The following is a 23,647-nucleotide window of genomic DNA, read 5'->3' on the forward strand; positions in this document are numbered from 1 at the left end:
GTACGCCATAGTTACGTCAGGTAGGCACTCATCCGAATCTTCTTGATCATCATGGATTGTCATGGTCAAACAATTCAATAAAGTTCTATTAAATCGTTCGACCACTCCATCAGACTGTGGATGATACGCGCACGTTCTAGTTTTCTTTATTTCTAATAATGCACATAATTCTTTCATCAATCTAGATTGAAAGTTAGCACCTTGATCTGTATGAATTATTCTTGGCACCCCAAACCTCGATATAAATTCTTCTACTAATTTACACGCTACGGTTTCTACGGACTTTGATCTGGTAAAGCATAAGCTAAAATAGTCACAAACTACTAACATATAGGTCATTCCATTGCGTGAAGTAGGCAATGGACCCAAAATATCCATGGCTATTCTTTCCATTGGAAGACCCACTCTGTATAACTGTAAGCTAGCTTTTGGTTTCACTGCCGGTGTCTTTCGAGCACCACATACAAAACAATACAAGCAGTGTGTTCTTACATCTTGCCGGATGTGATGCCAATAAAAACGGCCGTGCACTCTCGTTAAAATTTTACGAACTCCTAGATGTGCAGCAGTTATAGAGTTATGTAAACTGTGTAAAACTTCTTCCCTGTAATCTTTCGGTAATAATAGTAAAATGGATTCACTGAATCCTTCTCTCTGTTTACAGATATATAAAACATCATCTATAATCTGTAACTGTTGCCACATAGCCCAATAAAATTTTGCGTCTTCGCCAATGACCCTCTGGAGCAAATTGACTATACGTATATTGAGTTTCAGTTATATCTTTTTCTGATAATAAGTTGTTTACTCTACTCTTTCTCATTTCATTACAGGTGCCCTGATTTTTTCTTGTTATACGATCGCATTGTGTGCACTCTTGTCTTGATAATGCATCGGCATTACCATGATTCTTGCCTGGCCTATGGATGATCTCAAAATCGTAAGTACTTAATACAGATATCCACCTTGCTATCTGTCCCTCTGGTTCTTTAAATGACATTAACCATTTTAAAGAGGCATGATCTGTTCTTAAGGTGAAACGCTTGCCCATCAAATAGTATTTAAAATGCTTAATGAATGATACTACAGCCAACAATACTCGCCTCGTTACACAATAATTTCTTTCAGGCTTGGCTAACGTACGACTTGCGTATGCTATCACCCGTTCTTTTCCATCCTGAATTTGTGACAAAACTGCTCCTATCCCCGTATTGCAAGCATCTATGTCTAGTATAAAATATATATTCGGGTCTGGATTTGCCAATATCGGTGCTGTCGTTAATAATTCTTTGGTATTTGTAAAAGCCGCGTCACAGTCGGTGACCACTTAAATTCGTACCTCTCGTTTTCGTACCTCTTGTACCTATCTTGGATTCTTATTTTCTTACTTTCTTGGATTCTTACGTACGTCTAGTACATAGATATATGAATTAATTTTATAATAATTATTCTAATTTTGTTTCTAATAAATTTATAAAGTCATCTTTGTTTATATCTAATCCACTGATATCTGTAGGTATATTTATTAATTTTAGTTGAACCATCAGTTTATAATTATTATATATCTTAGCTTCTTTTCTTAATTATGCCCCCGGCTCAACTTTAGCCGCCGCAAGTGACGTTAACAGTCTAGAGGCTGCAATTGTTGACCGATTGTTTTAAAACTTGGTACACAAGTAGGATATCACTTGGGACAGAACCCTTTTTGAAATTGGATCGATTCGATTTAAATCATGGCCACCAGGAGGCCGACATTAAAAACGACGTTAACGGCCTAGAGGCCGCAATTGTTGACCGATTGTTTTAAAACTTGGTACACAAGTAGGATATCAATTGGGCCAGAACCCTATTTAGAATTGGGTCGATTCGATTTAAATTATGGCCACCAGGGGGCCGACATGAAAAACGACGTTAACAGCCTAGAAGCCGCAATTGTTGACCGATTGTTTTAAAACTTGGTACACAAGTAGGATATCACTTTGGGTAGAACCCTATTTAGAATTGTTGACCGATTGTTTTCAAACTTAGTACACAACTAGGGTATCACTTGGAGTAGAACCCTATTTAGAATTGGGTTGATTCGATTTAAATTTTAGCCACCAAGGGGGGCCGACATGGAAAACGACGTTAACAGTCTAGAGGCCGTAATTGTTGACCGATTGTACCTTTATCATTTGCATCAAAGATGTTAAATGAAATATAGAAACACCGGCAATTTTGCAAAATAGCTGAATCATTTCACTACAGGATCTGACCATCACTTAGTACACAGGTAGGGTAAAAGTTTCATTGGTTAGAGGATTGATATGTCATCATTTGCACAATTATCTTACCTTAGTCTCTCAGTAAGGTCATGTCAGTAAGGTTAAGTTCAGTGTCTAACCCTTTTGAAAATGATATCAAAGACAAATGCTTCCTAAAGCAACTGCTCTTCTATATAGTAATATATCTTTTTGTTACTCTTAATATTTATCAGGCTACATCATAGCATAATACATCTCACTAGTGGTTTGCCTGCTATCCCCATAGCACAAAATTACACAGGGGGTTTCAATTTGTTTTTCTTTTCCATTTTTTATCATTTTCAAGTTTTAATTGGTTTTTTTGTTAGTATTGTTTGTTTCATTACAGTTTTCTTCTTTGTTTGTTCTAAAGTTACCAATATGACTTTCAGTCATTTCATATTTTTCCATACATTATTTCCTGACTGGTAAGCAGTGGATCATAAAATCACCAACGTGTACTATAATTGGCTATCATCAGATATTCATTTGAAGCAATTTCAGAGTTGTACATGTAATTTAAAGTTCATTGCTTTACCAATAATATTTTATTAATCTACTACTAACCAATATATTTTGTCATCAGAAACCTATCATATGGAACTCACAACCCTTTGCTCAATACCATTAAAAACGCCATAAAAGTTGTCTTTATGTGTGAGGTAATAATCTACACCATTTAGCAGCTCTTAATCTGGGGCCCAAAACAGATAGGTCACAGAAAGAATCAAAATTAACCTATACTATATTAATAGAATATATATATGTATAGCTCTCTCTTATAGATGCGAACCTTCATTAATGATATCTGGCCTTCATATTGCTATAGTGTAACACAAAATACTGTGTTTAAAGTATAACACAACTTCCACCTTATGCTATTCAAAGGTCTCAATTGAACCATGGTTTCGTTATATACCATGGCATCTAATGCAGACTTAGACGTACAAGAGGCGTATACAAGCATGCTATCATTAATTGATAACATCGAACAGAAATGTGACATGCAGATTATTCTAGACTGTTTGAGGAGTGCTATCTTATCTCTTCGGGACAATGGCAACACACAAGCTGAGGCTGGAGTGAGAAGAGCTATTAGACTAATTCATGGGATTTTGAAAGGAATTCAAGTCGATACATCCTTACTCAAACCATTATTGGCCAAATCAAGAAAGCTACAGATGACCATCTGATGTTGAAAAATGATATTAAAAATCGAGAGTCTGAACTGTCCACGAAATCCCAAGGTTTAGAAGATGCTCTAATGAAGATACAGGAGAATTAATCTTTCTGGAAAGATGGGTCATACTAAACACCGTCAGACACCGTCAGGAACCGTCAGACACCGTCAGGAAGACCGTCAGACACCGTCATGAACTCACGGGTTATACTAAACACCGTCAGGAAATAAAAAACAATGATTGTGAATTCTAAAATTGAATATTTTATATCAAAATCAACACTCAATGAGCCCTACTGTGCAAATTGAATTTGGAAATACATTTTTTTATATGACACGAGTTTTCCTTGGTAAACTCAACAATACGTTGTGCAAATTGAGCAAATTTTGTGAAATAAATCTTTTCGTAATATATCGTAGTTTTTAGTTTCTTACGTAGTTTGAGTTAAACTTTTTTTCCGATTTTGTTTCTAAATCTAACATTCACTTTATTTTGCCAAATTGTTATTACTTCGAAATGACAACAAAGTGACTGATTAATAAATTGCAAACTGGGTCTGTTCCATGTTCCATGTTTTTGTTCCTACGCAGATAGAGAAACGTGTTCCTTTAAACTGGACTAATAATAATTGCGAAAGTATGAACAATCTCATAAAACTATCGACGAATTGGAAAATTTTGAAAATTCCTGATCTCATTGAGCGCCTGAATAGTATAGTAGGATGCGATCATGAATACATTTTTCAGTGCAAAATCAAAAACAAAATCGATCGAAAAAGTTATCAAGTCCAGTGACGGAAAATTGAATATCCCGAAAACCGCAAAAGTAGCGAAGAAACCAGGGCAATTAAAGCGTTCAAGAGCGACGAGATCAATTACAATAAAAAAAAAACATAACTTGACACATACATTCTTATTGTCATATCAATTTTCATGGATATTTGTATCAACTAGTATATATAAATTTAATTTTCTAGTTAATTTTTCATTTGTTTATTTTGTATAAAATCTTATATTATAATAATCTTATAATATAATTATTCTAAAATAAGATCGATTACTTATTGCCTTGATTTCAATGTACATTACAGTTGGAAAAAAGTTGAATAAATTGCGTTTCCTATTCATGTAAATATCAATTTTGTCAGTCATTTACCTTGTATAAATTTTTCAAAGTTTCTTTTTTTCATTAGATTATTTTGCCTTTTAAAAGTTGAATAAATGGGCCGCAATAAATTGTTTACCAGGGATTGCGTTTCCTATTCATGTAAATATCAATTTTGTCAGTCATTTACCCTGTGGAGTGTATTTGTATATTGTTATTTTCAATTTTGCCTTTATTTTAATTTCGGCGTACTCTTAATGTATAAGCTTGAGTTGATTTCTCAAATTGTGAATAAACAACATTTTAGTATTTTCAAGAGTCGTTTCAAATTTACTTTCCTTTTCTGCCTTCAAGATTCACTCTTGATGACGGTGTCTGACGGTTTCTGGCGGTTCCTGACTGTGCCTGACGGCTCCTGACGGTGTTTAGTATGACCGTTCTGTTGGAAACGAGAGTTTTGTCGATTTCAATGATGATAATGTTGATTCATTCGAAACAAGTACTCCAAAGAAACGTAAAATAGAGTCTGATGAACTGGTTAATGACAATAGTGAAAGAGATGAAAAGGATCTGAAAGGCAACAAAGGCAACAAAGACAACTAAAAAAATCTTAACATGTATATGGACAATAGAGATAGCATTTTTTATCTTCATTTAACTCTGAGTATTTTTATGGCTATATTTTTGATATGTCAAAATGACATTTTTGTAATCACAATGCGTAGGTCTAAGCCTTAACATCAAGGCTCTATGTCATGATTTGTTTATGACGATAGTAAAGAGATGAAAAAACTGGAATGCAACAAAGACAACTAATCTTAACTCTAACATGTATATAGACAAAGAGCACATTAAATGCTTATGTTCATTTATTTCTTTAGTATATTTTTTATGGCTATATTTTTTATATGTACAAATGACACATGTGTAGGCCTAGGCCTTAACAACAGGGCTCTATGTCATGATTTGTTAATGGCAATAGTGAAAGAGATTTAAAGGAACTGAAAGGCAGCAAGGACAACTCATTACTAACATGAATATAGACAAAGAGCAAAAATGCTTATCTTCATTTATTTCTTGAGTGTATTTTTATGGCTAGGCCTATATCTTTTCTTTGTTGAAACGATATCTTTAGTAGTAATAATGAGTAGGCCTTACTAGGCCTTCACATCGGGCTGTGTGTCATGATTGATAATTTTACTGAAAAAAAGAAGAAAAGAAAGAAAAAAATGCAAAACAATAATATAGAAATAAATTGCACTTTTAGATATTTTTTTACTTTAACCTTGAGATAGGTAAGAAACTTTTCTTTTTAATACATCAGTGCACAACATAAGCACCGTCATATCATACTATAACAGCACTTTCCATTGACCTTATTATATTCATAATGTTCATTAATTCTCTTCTAGGACAATTCACTTTACTCATATCAGCCAAACATCATTTACATGTATATAGCTGTAAGTCTTACTCCATTTTCCATAAGAATCCTCAAAGTATACTCCTAGATATGATACCCAAAAAAATGAATATTGTCAGTTTCCAATTTTCTTTCATACCAAAAGAGTGTTTACGGTATGTCATATAATAATATGGACAATTTCAGATGCATTGTATTGTCCCTTATACCAAAAGTTATTTTTAACCAGTTTATTAATGCAATGCAAATCATAAGACTTAGATGCAATGCAAAAAATAAGATGTTTAATTTTAAATGGCTTTTTACCAGTGATATGACTGAGTTAACACATGTAGTGTACCGTTGAACTCCTAGTTGATCTCATTCATGACATGTTTGAACGGAGGACTTCAACCCCATCATCTCTCCTTCAACTAACCTCTAACCTAAGTTACACTAACATGATCAGGGTGATCACGGTGGATATAATAAAATATGACTGCATCTTCATTTTAAATTGAGCATGAAAGGGCGCTACCGGTGATGTTAAAAAGTCATCAATATGACCAATTTTAGCTGACTTTTGCTACAAAAAGCTTTTGATCAAAATGGGCTACAAATACTGCTTTTAAACTTTGAATAGGGTATTCTAAAAATTGTTACTACAGCATAATTCACAATTTTTTCAGACCCCAAGTGTTCAATATAGAGACAGAAAACTGTATTATTATTTGAGAAATTAAAATTCAAAAACTTTATCTCACTTTACATAATTAAATCAAAATACTATGCACTGTCTTATCTTTTCTTAATTAATATTTTAACGTATAAATCACACACCTATTCTCTTTACTTTCCTTTGCAGAAAAACAACCATGCCTAAAACCAAACAGGCTTCACCTTCTAAAAGACGGAAACTATCAAGAGAGCTAATGATACAGTCATGATGTTTGTATCACAGAACAGGCGAGTCCTACCTTGATATCAACTCCTCCATTATATGAATCAATTGCAGATCACAATATCCGTGATAAAACGATACGAGTAAAATCCCACAATAAATGAATTAAGTGATAAAATGTTTATTAAAACATATAAGAAATATTTCGGGTGGTTACTACCACCCTTCTTCAGTCTAAAAAGACTTGCCGAATACAAACACAGTATTAATACATGAAATATGAAATAAGACACGAATCGCTGCACATTAGGTTATGAGGACTAGAGCACTGACATAACTTGAAAGAAGTTTATTATGGGGGCTGAAACCATTATTGAGGTTGACAGAACGATCGGAATGAGTAGTAATCAAAGCAGATTCAACTATATGTCGTTTAGTGCGACTACTGTTGGGAAAAATAATATTGGCTCCAGAAAAATCTAAATTGTGTCCGGTAACCAAAGAATGAGAGACTACCCCACTTTCTAATTAATAGTGTTTGTATTCGGTAAGTCATTTTAGACTGAAGAAGGGTGGTAGTAACCACCCGAAATATTTCTTATATGTTTTAATAAACATTTTATCACTTAATTCATTTATTGTGGGATTTTACTCCTCCATTATATATTTCATGTTTACAAACAAAAAATTTTCTGTCTTGAAGACACAACCCAAAAGACGTGTCTATACCTCCAATTCTTGAAATAATAACTACACACTTAAAGTATTGCAATGCATTCAAGCACTTGTGATGCAATACATTCTAGCACATGTGATGCTCTAACATACCCCAAACCAATCTAGAAATACAACAAACATACTACCCAGGCGTACTACAGATAATCATTCACCTTTTCCTACATTGCAGGTTCTTCACAGGCACCTGCGCCTTTTGACTGCATTCAAATTCCTAAACCTCAACAGGTCTTGCCTGCTAAAACACAAAAACTATCCACAGAGCCAATGTAAGATGTTTGAATTATAACACAGGTAAATTTGTTCTAATTTTATCTTGTCTTTATTCTATCTCTTCCTTTGTAACACTATTATTCACATTAAAGTGCCACTACATGAACTTAACACATCATCCTCTGTCTTCAAGAAATAACCCAGTGAGACATGATTATCCCAATTATCAACAATTCTTGCGGTGCATCTACTTGATGCACTTATAAATTTACAATTTATAATATCTGCTTATTTTGTATCAATTGGAACCAGCTCCATTAGTGTGATATAAGTGTCATGTTATCAGCCTATGTCACATTCATGCATCATGTAGGATATAATTGAGGTCACACTTCTAGTCCATTACAACATGATAATCTTTTGCCCATTACTAGCCTTGTGTATCCGTCCACTTCTGATCTAACTATTTTGGTTTTTTCCATACTACTAGCCATCATCTACCTCTTCTTCTTTTACAGATTCTTCACAACTATCAGTGCTTATTCACTCCATCCAAGCAACTCGTCGCCAAGGAGATCCAATTTTTGGACCGACTGCTGGAAATGAATGTCTCTCCAATTCAGTACTTTTTTTAATTCACTACCACATCTCTCCGTCAGTAACCACACAATTATTTGATGATATTCTGATTGAAGGAAATGATTTGCATCAAAGTATAGGAATTAATCGTTACCTGCTGCATACTGAACTTCCATCACGCGTTATACTACATTCTGGACAAACATTTTCCTTACATTTGTATGAATCAATAGCTGGCAACACCTACAGTGGCATAATTCAACATGCTCCCTTTTGGAGTTTAAAGGATGCATTGGATATCGCCTAACCTGTAATTACATCTTACTGACTATGGGGTCAAATCCAGGATAGGCAATATCCATTGTAAAGATGGCTAACAGATATGCACTATTTGACCCTCATGCCAGAGATGTCTTTGGAATGCCATCTCACATTGGAAAAGCTACTTGTATGTATAGAACTACGGTGGATGCTATTCTCACTCATATCAATCATCTTGCATTATCACTGTTTCCATCAAGCCCTGATGTGTGCCAATTTGAATTGACTCCATTGGATATCTCTGAAGCTCCAAAAACATTTTCTGATAGTTCTCTGATCAATAAATATTTCGACGAACAATCATCAAAACAAGCTAGACACAAAACAAGAGCACTCTTATGGTCTGCTTCAATGCTGAAACAAGCAAGGGGTGAGAAAGAAACGAAGCACCAGTCTGATCCTGTAGTGAAACAAACTAGACGCGAGAGAGAAGCTAAGCAACGGTCTGATCCTGTAGTAAAACCAGCAAGACGCGAGAGAGAAGCTAAACAACGGTCTGATCCTCTAGTAAAACAAACTAGACGTGAAAGAGAGGCAAAGCAACGATCTGATCCTGTAGTAAAACAAGCAAGACGGGAGAGAGAAGCTAAACAACGGTCTGATCCTATAGTTAAACAAGCAAGAGGTGATAGAGAAACAAAGCAACGGTCTGATCCTGTAGTTAAACACGCAAGAGGTGATAGAGAAACAAAGCAACGGTCTGAACCTGTAGTTAAACATGCAAGAGGTAATAGAGAAACAAAGCAACGGTCTGATCCTGTAGTTAAACAAGCAAGAGGTGATAGAGAAACAAAGCAACGGTCTGATCCTATAGTTAAACAAGCAAGAGGTGATAGAGAAACAAAGCAACGGTCTGATCCTGTGGTGAAACGAGCTAGATGTGTAAGAGAAGCAAAGCAACGATCTAATCCAGTAGTAAGACGAGCAACCCGTGAGAGAGAAGCTAAGCAACGGTCTGATCCTCTAGTAAAACAGCAAGACGTGAAAGAGAGGCAAAGCTACGATCTGATCCTGTTGTTAAACAAGCAAGACGTGAAAGAGAGGCAAAGCTACGATCTGATCCTGTAGTAAAGCGAGCAAGACGCGAGAGAGAAGCTAAACGACGGTCTGATCCTATAGTTAAACAAACAAGAGGTGATAGAGAAACAAAGCAACGGTCTGATCCTGTAGTATAAACAAGCAAGAGGTGATAGAGAAAGAAAGCAACGGTCTGACCCTGTAGTTCAACTAGCAAGAGGTGATAGAGAAACAAAGCATCGGTCTGATCCTGTAGTTCGTCAAGCAAGAGGTAATAGAGAAAGAAAGCAACGGTCTGATCCTGTAGTAAAACAAGCAAGACGTGGAAGAGAAACAAAACATCACTCACAACCACATGTAAAAAAAGCACACATGTTTCAACAATCAGCTAGGCGAAGACAATTAAATGTACCTCAAAGAGCGAAAATTAAGATTTCTGATAGATTAAATCATCGCGTCATCCGTCAGCTATTGATGATGTCCTCAAAAGATTTCGAAATAATATCTGTAATTTCCCTGAGTATGTCTGCACATGCTGTCGAAGATTATTGTATAAACTGACTGTCAAGAAAGTGACTAAACAACTGCTTATGAAACTACCACCTGATAGTCAATCCAAAGGAATTACAGGCAGAATTTCAACAGATGATACTGAATGGATTTGTTTTACATGTTTACGTTATTTGACTAAAGGAGATATCCCGCCACAAGCTAAATGTAACAACATGTCTTTACCTGATATTCCACCAGAACTCAAAGATTTAACGCAACTTGAGCGACGACTTCCTTCACAGAGGTATCCGTTTATGAAGTTATTAGCACTACCCAAAGGTAAACAAACTGGTTTAAAAGGCGGTGTTGTCAACATCCCTGTGAATGAAAATGCAGTTTGCTACAACTTACCTAAGACCCCACAAGATGCTGGTCTCATTCCACTGAAACTGAAACAAAAAATAGTCTACAAAACGTATGATAAATTTGAATTTATTCGCCCTAATAAAGTACTTAAAGCTCTACAATGGCAGAAGAAGAATAATAAGTTGTACCATTCAGTGGGCACAAATTATAATTGGGAACAACAAGCAGAAAATGAGGATATTGATATGTGGAAGGAATTAACTGGTAAAGAAGAAACGGTTAAGCCAAGAAAACACAATTCCAATAAGAATTATTCAGATGGTTTGCAGGACATTCATGCTCAGAATAAAATTGTCAACCGAGCAACTGTTAACCACCAAAACCATGATGATGCGGGTAAGAAACTTTCCATGATATGCACAGGATTCATGTTGATCATGGAAAATGAAGCAACTGTTAACCCACATAACCATGATGTACCTATGCATCTGCTTGATGATATACAAGTGGTCGATGATCAAAATACAAGGAAATACAAACGACTTCATTCATCCAACCCTCAGCTGTTGACTCTGATGATTACTACTTGATCCCATTTCTCAGTTAAGAGGTGTACATTATGAAGCCTGTTTACAATCTACTGACCCGTCCATAGATGCTGACACCGCTAGAGTTATAACACCAGGGGAAGGGAAAAAGCCAATCAGTCTACTTATGGATGACCACATTAAAGAAATGGCATTTCCAACTGGAGAATTTGGCTGGAAAACTGATAGACTGATAAATTTAACCGTGAAGAAATACTTTCAGCAACGTATTCTAGATGAGTCTCAAAGATTCGCAGCTGACATAGAATATATATTTGTTGCACAGACGATAACAGATGGTAAACAAGTTACAGACAGCATCAACATAGCACTACGGAAATCATTTCTCCAATCTCCTAGTGAATATAGTCACTATACTGCTAGAAACTTCAAGAGTCCGGATAATATCAGAAGTTTTATTGGAAAATATTATGCATACCAATTCCTTCAACCCATTCGTGGAACACCTCCATATTGGCAGAAAGTACAGTATAAATTATTATCTAGCATTAAACAATTAGGAATCTTCACCTGGTTTTTTACATCTGCAGCTGACATGAAATGGCATGACACTATACAAGCCATAGCAAGACAAAGTGGTACTACACTACGCTGAATGTATTGAAGGAATGACTTGGGATCAAAAATCATTGTGGCTCAGAACTAATCCTGCAACTGCTGTACGTCATTTTGATTACCGTTTTCAATGTTTCATGAAGGATGTTATACTCAGCAATGCTCATCCCATTGGAGAAGTCAGTGGGATACTTTTTTCGAATCGAGTTCCAACAACGAGGATCACCACATGCTCATGGTGTATTGCGGATAAAAGATGCACCAAATCCAGAAAAGGATTCACCGGAAATAATAGCAAAATTCATTAATTCTTATATATCAGCCCAACTTCCAAAAGATGAAGATTCAGAACTCTACACTCTTGTTTCTTTTCTCCAACGCCATTCACACTCTGCAGCATGTAAGAAGAAAGGTACCCATTGTCGATTCAACTTTCCAAAACCTATTTCAGACAGAACTTTGGTACTATACCCAGAGGACCTTTCCAATGAAGCCCCAAAACAAACAGCTCTTAGACATAAACATTCGCTTCAAGTGTTGAACATAGTCAAGACCTATCTGTTGGAAAATGATGTTGACACATTGTCAGTAAGTGATGTCCTATATATTTGTGACCTAAAGAATTCAGATTACTATTCAACATTGAATGATAGACACTACTCAGTGATAGTACGGCCTGGGTCAAACTCGAGCGAGTTGCAGATGGTGAACAGCGCACCATACGGCTTGAAATATAATTGTGAACTGATACAGATAAAAATAGACTGTCGAGGAAAGTCTCTGTCTTATCATCTGGGTCATGGCACCTCACTTCCCACAGGTCGTTATTTCCACAGTTAATTGAGGGTATCAGCTTACATAGTAAGTGCTAATACATGAAACTATTTCACTCCTTTTTGACTGGGTAGTTGAATCCGAGAACGAGAACAGACTTTGAAACAGATCAACGCAATATATCGGCTAAATCAAGATACCTTTTTGATTTGATTTGATTTGAAAACTTTATTTTTCAAATATAATTTACAGCATAGTGTACAAAGCATAATACAAAATACAGTAAATTAGACCTGGAGGGGCCTGTAGAAACTAAGGAATAGTTTGTATAAAACAGGTCCTTCAAAAGAGAAAAGAAAAAAAGAGAAATGCAATAAAGAAAATAATATGCTCACAGTCAACCCTTAACACACAAAATGCAATCAAAGTAAACTATGATAACAGCTTGATTAAGATATAATCATTTAATAAGCTAATTATTTTCTGAAATATTCCAAAAACAATAATTTTAGTTCGAATAACTGTATGATAAAATCAAGCACAAAGTTGCTTTCTATAATTTCTTAGGAACAGTTTAGAATTTTCCATGTTTTTTAGATTTTCACTGATGTTATTCCAAAGTAAAGGGCCGGATACTTTTACTGAAAATTTTCTTCTTAGACTATTGAAAGAAAGTGTTTGTAAATCTTGACGTCGCCGAGTATTGTGACTGTGGATTTGAAAATTTTGGTTCCAATAATTTTCGAATGATTTCGGTAATTCGGAGTGGACAGATCTGTAGATAAAAGTACCTAGCTGAAGTTTATTAATATCTTTGAGCTTGAGGATATTAAAAGCTTTGAATATAGGGTCAGTGTGCGCCAAATAATAGGAATTAGAAATTAGCCTGATAGCTCTTTTTTGCAATACAATTAATGGCTGAAGTTTATTTTCAAAATTTCGTCCCCAAACTAAGTTACAAGTTTATTTTCATCATCGCAATAAATGTAATCACAGACATTCGAAATCACAGATATAATTGATAACAATTTAATAGTTAAAATTATATTCAGTTATAAATTTGATACATTCATATTCTCAAATGATTCATACATCATTCATATTCTATAAACAATTTCAAGTTATACCACTTTTGAGAAACAGTTTTAAGACTAGTCTTAATGAATTTTTGGTTTTATCAATAAAAACCCGATTCAAATCATTTCAAATGATATTCAAGTCTTTTGATCACGTCTTGATAAACAAGTGACAAGTGAAATTTGCAGAATCTACGAATCTACTTCAAATTTTGAAGAATTTCTACCAATCTTATCAACTGCGGCCACGACAATTAGAATCGCTTTAGGTGACAACTATCTCAGACATTCAGGCCAAGTAAATGAGCCCAATATCTTGGCCGCAGACCGTGTATTAATCAACGTTCTCCAATCAGATATCCATACATCCCATTCTAATTAATAATAGGCCTACAATATGTGATTTTCTGTATTTTCAATGTAAAATATTTAGTTTGGTCACTCTAACCACATACCAGCGCTTATGTATCATTTAGCTAAAATCATTCAATATTTTGTTTCAAAAATACTACAGCATTTGTTTTGCTCCTTGTACAAAGCCATGCCAATGACACCGACCAAACATACACTTGCTACAGACTGGGCACAATTCGGTAGGCTAGATGGGGAACTAGCAAGCAAGCAAGTATTAGAGATTCCATCCATCAGGAACAAGGCAGTTTAACCTTATTAAGGAATAATTCTATAGTTTATTCTAAGTTTACTTCATCTTATTGAGTGACACAAATTAATTACTGATAAGCACTGACTAGAGCTAAACTGTTATATTAATCAAATACTCAAACATGTTGATTATGATTAGGCACATATTTACATATTTGATAATATTCTATCCCATTTGATCCAGTAAAACAGTATTTCATCTATTAAGCAAGACAGTAATAGATAGATGAAAATTTCGATGTCAAATGAAATGTATTAACAGTTCATATATAGAATTTTGATGAGATGATAGCCATACACCCTATCAGTCACTAAAATTCCTTAAAAGCGCATACTAAGCATCAATGTATATTATAAACATTATTGTTATTATATGAGTTTAACGGCATCAAAAATAGCTGAAAATCTAATTAGGTCAGCAAATAACTGTGCACCAATGACACATGACAGGGTATCATACTTTGACAGGATTCAAACTTGAATACAGTTTCGATGAATATAAGGGCTCTGAGATAACACTGAAAAAAAATCTATCAAACGGAAAAATACACTTACCATTAAAATCAGAAAATATCCATATTCCACTTGTAAGCCAGCTTTTCTAAAAGTTTTCTGGGACGCAACAAAGTTGTATAGTGTTTGTCATGACTAGATTTATTAGATAAAACACATTTGCGAAGGTCTTTTTTAATTTGATGATATGTCGAGTGAACTAAAGATTGCACTGCGTGTTCCGACCGGCGTAATCTATCCGCATTTAAAGTCATGAAAGTTTTACTAAGTTTAGCCTGATGACGAAGCTCATCATATCTGGTGACGCATTCGGCAGGCCCGAGTACCTCAAACAACAACTTCCCCCATGATGTTTGTATTACTGGGTAATCTGATCATTCTTCCTGAGAAAAAAAATTCAAAACTTTAGTTTCATTTTTATAAGATATGAAAATATGTTCGGCCTAGAAGCTTATTACCTGATGTACTTCTGATGGGGAAGGTATCAGTTTCATCTGGCAAACTGGGTCTTCTGGTTCCAACTAAAAATAATAGAAACACAATAAGAAAAGCTTAATGATATTGAATGGAAGTAGTGTTGAAACATGTTTAATGTCTACTAAATTTCTTGAATTTCCCAAAAAAAAAATAATGATTCGGATTTTGATCAGATGAGGGTGCAATGACCCAACCAGTCAGCTTTAGCTATTTTGATCATCGGGGGAGGCACTTTCTATTAATCAAACTCAATTTAAGATGACATACCTGATTTGATATATTTATTTCCTCCTCTTGTTCTTTTTCGGTGTCGGGTTGTGCACTTTCTTCGATTGTACTTGCCGGTAATGTTTCATGATCCTGAAAACCCAAAGTTTCTATTGCTACAGTTTGAAAGTTTTTTGAACAATCTTTCAAGATAGATAACTTACATTCGGGGTTTGTGCTTCTAATTGAACATTTTGAGTTTGTTCGTTTTCGTCATAACCAATCTCCGCCTGAAACAAATAGCATTTCACGTGAATATAGCTTCAATTCAAAAAAGCTTGAACAACTTTATTTCTTGAAATACAGCAAACCTACGTCATTTTCTAAGCCCGAATCATCCAAAGAATCTCTCCGAAATGATATTTTCTCACCATTATAACGGATCCACAAAGCTGGGATATCAAATACGCCCTCAGCAAGTATAAAAGAAAGAAAGGATTATTCAACAAATTAATTTTTAGTTTTGATAAGATAAATCTAAGTATATCTATATGTATATGATATTTGGGCTCTTCACACACCTAGACTCTTCTCAACACAATTATGCCTGTATTTGTTAATTATATCAGATTCTTGATGAAGGGTAGTACTACGGAATGACATCTATGACGGTCTTTCCGGTTTAAAATCATCTTGATCGTCACCATCAAAGAAAATAATATCGTCGCCATCCCAACTCCACCAGACACCTTCACCACAGTTAAAAACATCAGAAAGTCGTTTAATATGGTGTTGCCACGAAGCTGCATCGATTTCGTGACAAGAAAATCTAGAGTACTTTGAGGGAGGGGGTATTAATCAATCTTGGTACGTACTTTATGTACAAAACTCAAATGAAAATATTCGTTGGTGTTTTATCGGCTTTTAGTACCGGGTATGTAAAATCAATAAACAACAATACTTGCTTAATTCTTTTGTTGCGTCATTTATTTAATTATCGGAATTTTGTTCTAGACAAAATGTCGAGGTACCAGAAGTTTATTTCTGTTTTCGTGGAAACTAAAGGTTCTGAAAAACCTAGTAGGCCTAGTCTTCATGAAAACTTCAAACTTCCGTATATGTTGATGGAGCCCAGTGCCTGCATAATCTTTTTCGTAGGAATTCACCCTAACCCTAATTCAGATGAAAAATTAAGTTTTGTGACTCTATCATCCTACGAATAAAAATTATGCTGCCTGGCAACAGGAGAGGCTGAAACAGAAACAAACAAACAATTCCACTTGTGACTTGCAGTAGACTTCAACTGGGATTTCCCCAATACCGGGTACCGGTATCGATCTTTCACGCACTTGTTGGTACATCATTAATGAAATTAATGTTTTATTTGTGTTCTTTGCATCAATATAATTGGGGGGGGGGGGGTGGTCATGGGTGCGTCGGTACGTACCTAAGAGGGGGGTCAGTGAATTTGGTACAAAGGTGGTACAAGGGGGGAGGGGGGTCAGAAAAACGGGAGATTTTGAGGTACGTAATTTGCGAACGCTCCCTAAAGCATGTTTATAAGTTAGATTATAGAACTGTAGAATAAGTCTTGGCGAACGATTGTTTTCGGATATATACATACAACGGTTAATTAAAACAAGCGTTTTAAGTAATTGTTCGACATCAGTGGTAACAAGATCCTGTGAATATAAACGATAAATAACGCGATAAAGAGAAATAACGGCTTCTCTATAGTCACATCCACGATACACATTTTTGCCCGAAAATAATGCATTGTACGCAGCACAATATAATTTCTTAGTATTCTCAGGCAAGTGAAGTTGAAGCTCGAGTAAAACATTCTTAGAATGTTCTTTACACGTATGAAGAGGTTCACAACCAAGATTTTCGTACGTATCCAAATTCATAGAAGATAGTGTTTCGCGGTGATTAAAAAATAATAAAGATGGCACACGCTGAATACCTGAAAGTTCGTCACGTAATAAATCGGTTAGATCGCTCTTGGTTGAGTTTTCATCATATTGAATATTACGGCGGTCTAGCTCAAGTTTTAAATTTTCCTTGGAAACATTCGAAAATGGATGTGTTATTCCGTTCGCTTGAAGTGAACTAAGCGGAGATATATTTACAGTGCGTATCCGTTCATCGGCCGATATATATTTAGCATTCAATGCAGCAGGTAAAAAAGTTAAATAATTTCGCATTCAATTTACAATCAACACACGGAAAATGTCCACCTTTTTGATGTCCAAATTCAAACTGTTGAGCCGGTGAATCTCCATGGAAAAAGCGTATGACATCACGAACTGGAGTCCCATCGGGAAGATTGAGCGTGATCGACATTTCTTTCAAACATTCCTGTCGAGCAGTGGTAAAAGCAAGCTGATCTTCCTCATTCGCACGACAACGACCAAATATGTATAACATTGGCTTTTCTACAACAGCTTGCACATCAATAGATTTTCCGGTTTTAAGTAAATATTCCTCATCAGTTAGAAAAAATACAGGGTCATATATGGAAGAAACAGTATGTAATATATGTGAACGATTCGCAATCGTACTTTCATCATGCCATATTATCAGGTGGCGAATCCTGAACGAATCAACGAGGAGTTTTTTAAGAGCATCACGGCTCTGCGCAATATCCACATCACATTTCAAAAGTAACAGTTTAGAAATAATTTCATCACGCGGAAGAGAGTCAAAATAAGCATCGGAATGATCTCGGATAAGTCCTAGTTCCGAAAAATAAACTAATGAATCTTTCCGAAGATTAACGAGCGGAATTCGCCGACCGGTTAAAGTTAAAGTCTCTTCCACAATCTCGACTTCTTGAGAAATTGTCGTTTTCGTAAAGTCCCGTTCCGCAATTTTGTCACCGACAATCAGTTCTCCAGATTCCACTAGGGCATACATGTCTGATTTAATTGTTGATGAACATCGAGACACCGGAATAGAAATTTCACCACCTTTTCCACGTCTCAGTCTACGCCGAGAATGGGGGCATTGTAAAAATGCTTCTTTTGGTAGGCCTTCAGATAGCAGAAATTCTTTTACAATCTCGCCCTTATTCGAACTGAAAATGGGTGAATTGGTTTTCTTTGATGTTATCAGATACTGACGAGATAAAGCTGAACAGTTTATTTTTTTCTGACTATTCGCTAACTGGATGGCTTGTCTCAACATACTTTCACTATCAAATTCTAAGTTAACTATTGTTGGTATGTGTTTTTTAGAAGGAACACCTTCATAACCTTCGAGCTTTCTTCGTTTTTGATACCGTGCATTAGCTTCAGCAGGAGTTTCAAAAAATGTAGCTTTTCTCTTCCTGTCGTAAGCAAGGAAGCTTTGATTTGATGCTAAATGAATTATAGTATCATTCTCTCGCATTTTCTGCTCTGAAGCTCTTTTACATTTCGAAAATATCTCACGTCGTTTTTTCTTTTTAGCTTATACCGTCTCTTTTTACATAAGTTTAATTGCGGAATGCGTACGAAATAATCACTAATCTCCTCTTCATATCTCTTCGAAAAAACAGTTTGGCATTTCTTATACAAGTCATACGCAGCTTTAGTCTTTTCGGTAATGCTTGCTTTCAGTGGTTTACGTCCACGCGTTGAAATGTTGAGTGACTCTGTTAACTCAGATACAAATCTTCTGAAACCAGGGAAAAGCTGAAGCAATGAAGAATCTTCCGCACACGCAGCACATTTTTCGATTGAGTGTTTAGTCTTGTCCTCAGGTGAAAGTTTGCGAAAGTTTTCGGAGGAATAAAACAGCACAAACTTCTCTTTCAAATCCCGGTCGCTCCACTTCGCATTAAAATTATCGATTACGATTTGCGAATCGGCTTTGAAATTTATAAAATCCATTCGAAACGAAGCAGCAACATGAGTATCAGAAAACAAATCCGATATGATGTCATTGTATGCGGAATACCACTGTTGTAGGATTTCATTTTTCGCACTGACAGATTTTCGTCCACGTAGATTACCAATGCCGGAGCGCGCCAACTTAATAAAAGATAGTACATAGCCGCACTGAATCCGTGTAGTCTTCATTGCAATAAATAAATGTACCGTAAGTAATAGGGATAATAGGCTTTCAAATCAAAGGTCGAACGGTCGAGTTCATTAAAAACAAAACATTAAAAGTAATTTAAAACTATAATATATTTTCATAACCGTGTGTATTTTATATTATAACTAAATATTTATTCTAAGATATCAATAATTTAAAAAGCATATAATCAAATATATTTTAATAATAATTATTATTCTATTATTCAACTGAAATACACGGTTATGAAAATATATTATAGTTTTAAATTACTTTTAATATTTGTTATTAATGAACTCGACCATTCAACCTTTAACCTGAAAGCCTATTATCCCTATTACTCTTAAAATAATCATATAAATGAATAACATATAAATTGACAGATTATTAAATATAAAAGTGTAAGCTCTTATAGAATAGATATATAAATAGTTATTTTATAAATTTATATTCATATGGAAATTGTAGTCTCAGTAATAATTTTGAACCTTTATTATTCTTTAATTTATTCATATATTCATCATGTAATTCAGTAGGTATAATTTGATTTTCTTCCAATGATTGTTGCATAGATTTTCTATCTTTGTTATAAAATAAAACTAGAAATCTAATGTTTTCTCTAAAGTCTTTAACAATTGAATTATATTTTTGATTTAAAACCCATGTTGTTATCCCAAAATGTCTTCCAGAGAAAGCTAAATAACATAACTCACTTTCTCTCACTTTTGAATCATGTAAATTTGCGCAATCATCTATAATGAATAATGTATTTGATCCTTTATAAGTATCAATTGCTATTTTTATACAATTATCTAAATTTTCTTTTACTGTTTTAGGATTTAATATAATAAACTTTTTTATCTTAACTATATCTCTATTATATGTTTTATTCATTTCATAAGTAGGACAGAATAATATTATATTATCAAAATGATTCTTATAAATAGTTTCTAACAAGTCTAATATGAAATGTGTTTTACCACAATTGGTTACACCAGTAACTAACATATTATGCGGTTCAAATATAAATAAATCTTTATTCATTTATTCTTTTAATTTTACTAGATAAAATCCATTCATTAAATTTATCATCATATCCTTTGTATTTCACCAAAGAATACTTTTTTCCTTTAAGAGTTTTTGTTTTCAATACTTTTTCTATTTTGTATTCTATTTCATCTGGGTTTGGTACAAGTGATAATTTTTGTTCATAGAAATAACCTAATATTTCTTCATCTTTTATATCTTCTTATTTATAAACAAATGGTTTAGTTAATATTATCTTTTTAATCTTGAATATTTCTTCTGTAAAATTAGGGGTATAACCTTTATAAAATGTTTTTCTATATTTAGATATTCTTACATGTTGCCCTATTTTAAATTTAGGTTCACCGAAATCATGTGTAACAAACGCGCCATATAAATTATTCCAAACTATTTCTGAATTATCTTCTTTTCTAGCTTGTATAGGTTTCATATTTATAGAACTATGTTTAGAATTATTATAACCTTTCACTAAATCATCTAACACATCGATATATTTATATGTTTCATTAGCAGTAAAATATTTCCACATTCTAGTTTTCAATGTTTTATTAAATCTTTCTATAATAGATGCTTTTTTATCTGAATGTGTTGAAAAATATTTTACATCGTTATCAGATAATAGTTTTTTAAAATGTTTGTTATAAAATTCCTTACCTTCATCAAATTGTATCTTATCTGGAATAGCTTCTTTAAATATAGATTTAAAAGCATTTGTAACATTTTCTATTCCAGTTGTATTTTTGATTGGAATTGACCATGCGTATCTACTGAATATGTCTTTAAGATTCAGTATCCAAAAATATCCTTTGTTGTATTCCTCTAAGTTCTTCATTGTTAATTAAATCTGCTTGCCATTGTTGATCAATATATGAAACCATAACTTTTCTTGTTAAATAAGTTTTATCCATTTTCTTGTGTATTTGATATGTTGGTTGATTTTGTAACCATGATTTTAATTCACTATATTTTATATTACCATTTTCTTTATCAGATTTAATTTTATCCCATAATTCTGTAACACTAGAATATGATACTTCACTTTCTGGGTTATAATATAACTCTCTTAAATATTGTTCTTTTTTCATCTTATTTTAATCCATTAATAATAATTTAGATTTAGTTTCAATGACTTTATGATTTGACTTATTTTCTGGTATGATAGGTTTATTGTCATTGGAATCATCTTATCTTTATCATCAGATTTGAATTTTGATTTATATATTACACCGGATAATATAATAACTGTTACTAATCCAATTGTAATATATAATTTATAATTACTTCCAGCATTAGAAGAATCAGATGGATTATTATTTGAATCAATATCAGATGAAGTCTGTGATTCATTCATATCAGTTAATTTCTTTTTCTTAGCTTTTTTTAATTCTGAAGATCTTTTACCTAATTCTCTTGCCCATTTAATTTGTTTCTCGGATCTAGCCTTTTTCTTAACTCCATCACTCATCTATTTTAGTTAATTTTTGTTCTGATTCATTTTCTGTTTCGACGTTTGGTTGTAGTACATCTGTTTCAATCTTACCTGATTTACATTCCATAGGCTTGATGTTCGAAAATGTTATGACGCCAGTAGAAATTAATGTCATAACCGATCCTAATTGAAATGAAGCATAACCAACCCATTTTTGTAATTCAGTCATAACTAAGTAGTCATTTTTCAAATCACTATATAATTTATTTTCATCATCAATTGGTATTAACTGGTTACATAACTTAGAATAACATTTGACAATACCATCTGAAATAGAATCATTTATTCTAGCTAATCTAGCTTCTTCATAAATCTTAAAATATTTTAAAACTTTATCTGGTTTCATAGAGTCTAGTTCTTGAAAAGTAATGATTCAATTAAAAAACTCATTAGTTTTTCCACCGGCAATCAATAGTTCTATATGATGCTTACAATATAAATAGTATTCATAATCTATATTGTTATTAACTTGAATAGAATTAGAAACAACTGTATCTTTATTATCACTTATACCCAAATCATCTAATGTTTTTTCAATATCAATACTATTCTTACTCGATTTCTTTGTCATTTATATTAGAGAAATTTAATAAGAAAAATATTATAAGTATTATAAAATGATACTAGCTAGTTAAAGCTAAAGAATTCTAGTATTGACTACTGATACTAGCTATTTCAATTTAAAGAATTTCTATTTGAATCTATTCAAAATATAAAGTATTCTCTTTTTGAAAAGAAAATATTAAAAATAAAATTTTAAATAATTTTAAGTAATTTTAAATACTTTTTATTTAAATTAGGATTTAGATTAACTAGACTACTATTGTCTATCTATTAGGAGCAGTAATTATAACTGTCCAGATAAGTCATTTCGGATTCTCGATAAATAAATCCTAAAACTGAAAATAAATTCAAAGAAACGACTGTTGGAAATACTATTTCATAAACACATATATATATTTTATTCTACAATCATTATCGATTTCCACATTCCAAGCCGCTCCACTCAGTCCCGGTAAGTTATGCGTGGAATGCAGGAATCAATAAAGTATAATACAACATCTGTCACTGTGTGTCATTAACAACAGCTTAATGACGCAATTGAAATTCCGACAAACGTAATGCATTGGAAGCCTATACAGTATGGCTAAACTGCTACAGTCTCATGAGTTGAAATATCCATTATTTCTGATTTCACATCCATCTATCTTCACTTTCTTCATTCAATGGCCTTCATTTTGTTATCTAAAAGATAAATATCTAGCGTAGAATAAAACTAACTTGAAGTTGTAGTTGTAAAATATAAGATAAGTTTTGCATGTTTAACGTTTCCCAACGCCTTAATAACAACAAAAACAGTACTTACATTTATAACTGTAAACTCCTAAAATTGTGTTTATAGAGAGAATATCCTATACGTTCCTATGCTTATGTGCTGCGCGTTTATAACTGCCAGTTATTCACTAGCTAAACACTGTCTGTGCAACATATGTTCCTTCCTTTGTAATATAATTGATTAATCCTTTTCAACTGAAATAGCACATTCGATCAATATTCAAATGAGATACACCCTATTCAACTGA

This window comes from Tubulanus polymorphus, chromosome 2 (genome assembly GCF_964204645.1).
Source record: "Tubulanus polymorphus chromosome 2, tnTubPoly1.2, whole genome shotgun sequence".
In the NCBI taxonomy this organism is placed as follows: Eukaryota; Metazoa; Nemertea; class Palaeonemertea; order Tubulaniformes; family Tubulanidae; genus Tubulanus; species Tubulanus polymorphus.